This window comes from Lissotriton vulgaris, chromosome 5, assembly GCF_964263255.1.
Source record: "Lissotriton vulgaris chromosome 5, aLisVul1.2, whole genome shotgun sequence".
Taxonomy (NCBI): domain Eukaryota; kingdom Metazoa; phylum Chordata; class Amphibia; order Caudata; family Salamandridae; genus Lissotriton; species Lissotriton vulgaris.
In genome coordinates, this window is record NC_141693.1 from 1135125848 (window position 1) to 1135127806 (window position 1959).

Below are 1959 nucleotides of genomic sequence, written 5' to 3' on the forward strand. Positions count from 1 at the left end.
AAGGACCGCTGAATAGGGGATCGGGAGCTCGTGTCGACCGGGGGTCTCGGGGGCTGCCTGTTGCCGCCAGAGGAGTTCCTGGTGACCTGATGCCTGCAGGCTCGTTCAGGGAGGCAACATCATGGGTAGCGGGCGGCTATAACGTCGTCCAGTTATCGTTCTGCGATAAGGTAGGCGCTGAATTATGATGATGCCTTAAGCGAAGAGCAGGGGCGTAGCTAGAGCTTGAGGCGCCCGGGGCTATCCCTTAGATTGCCGCCCCTTGGGGGGGGGTACTGGGGAAAAAGGCCGGTGAGCACTTGAAAGATGTCCGAGAGACACTTAGTATTGCTGCTAATAGTTACCTCGATCATGCAAGTTACATGCACATACATGAGGGATTTTAATTTTTGCCCCTGAGAAAGTGTGACTTCTAGATGTTAAAATGTCACTCATAATTACAATGAAATTCTGAAAGTGCCACACACAGCAATCTGAAACCTAGGCAGCTATCTTGGATGGGTCACAGACTCAGCCACCCACCCCTCTGAATCTGCTGCTGCTCTCCTCTAACCTCACTCGCTACAAGCTGGGAACAATACTAGCGCATTCTTTGCAAGGTACTTCAGAAAAGCATGCAAATAGTTCAATAATAAAGCCAGACTCTTCTCATCCAGAGGTGTGTAGGCAAGCATTGCACCAATACAGACAAACAGTCTTAAAAGGTGAGGCGCTCCATAGACGCGTGGCATCTGTGCATCTGGATGATCAGCCAGAATTTCTGCATACTGTGGCCTCTCAAACTTGTACAGCAGCTGTGTGCCGAGCATCATGTTAAAGTATTCCTTAATTCAAGCAACCACTTTGTTCACTTTGTTCACCTTGTTATCTGTGTTGCCTCGCAATGTCTTGTAATTTGCATAATCCTCCAAAATGGCATCAACACTTTTTTTAGCAGGGAGATAGAAGAGCTGATTTTGCCTAGTTATCAAGACCCAGTCATCAACCAGCCACGGTTTGAGCTCCTCTGGAGTCTTTACTTTCACTTCAACTCTGTCCATAAATGTTTCCTCATTTTCCACGCTGGGGTCTACACAAGCTCTCTTCTTACGTGGTGGTTGAGGTGCTTCACTCGTACTACTGCCTTCTCCAGCCCCTGGAGTTTTCTGTTTATTTTTCTTCGTTTTTACTTCCACATGTTTCTGCTGCGGACCCCCGGCCTTCTTTGGTGCTGCACCTCTCATTTTCCTCTCTGCATACTGCTCCTGATTAGCCTTCTGAAGTCCCTTCTGCTTCTGCAGGTTGGTTTCCACGTAGTTGAGTACTCTGCTCTCTGGCACCCACTCATCCCAGTTCTTATTCCAACCGCTGTAATGTATAATGTATTTCACTTGACTTGTTTCGCCTTTATGGAAACCTTCACACGCTTGGCTTCATAAAGGAGAGGTCCGTGGAATTACAAAACGCGCTCCCTTCTCAACTCAAGCAGTGATAAATCTGGAGTCTCCTTACTAAAAAGCCTTGCACTGATGCAACTGTCCTTCAAAAGCAGGCAGTGTGCTTTTTTATTTACCTTCGGTAAATTTGGGCCTGGGCTCCTGCTTCTGCACCATTTATACTACCTGATGAGTGACATTTCAATGACTATGAGTGACACTCGCCAGCAAGTTTACCTAGACTGAATAAATGATACAAATAACCAAGTGTTAACTGTATCCAATCCTGGTGTGGAGCGTATTTACAACCTGTCTGTACATTAGCTTGTACTGTGCAAAACATGAAAATAGCCTAGCGTTTAGAGTTTGAGTCTCTGCCTCGAGCAATGCTACAAAGTGTGCTGATGTCCTATTCATCAGTGGCTATCCTTCAATATGTGAATGACCTCTCATGACTATCTGAATGTATCCACGTCACATGATTATTAAATTATTGTCAACTTATTATAAATGTATTGTCTTACCATCATCCAGGTATGCATGT

At 45.8% G+C, this 1959-nt stretch overlaps 1 pseudogene; it reads right to left on the reverse strand.

Annotated features, from left to right (window-relative positions):
• Positions 1–554: 554 nt before the first annotated feature.
• LOC147712102 (mortality factor 4-like protein 1) lies at positions 555–1592 on the reverse strand (annotated as a pseudogene).
• Between the last annotated feature and the right edge of the window lie 367 nt (positions 1593–1959).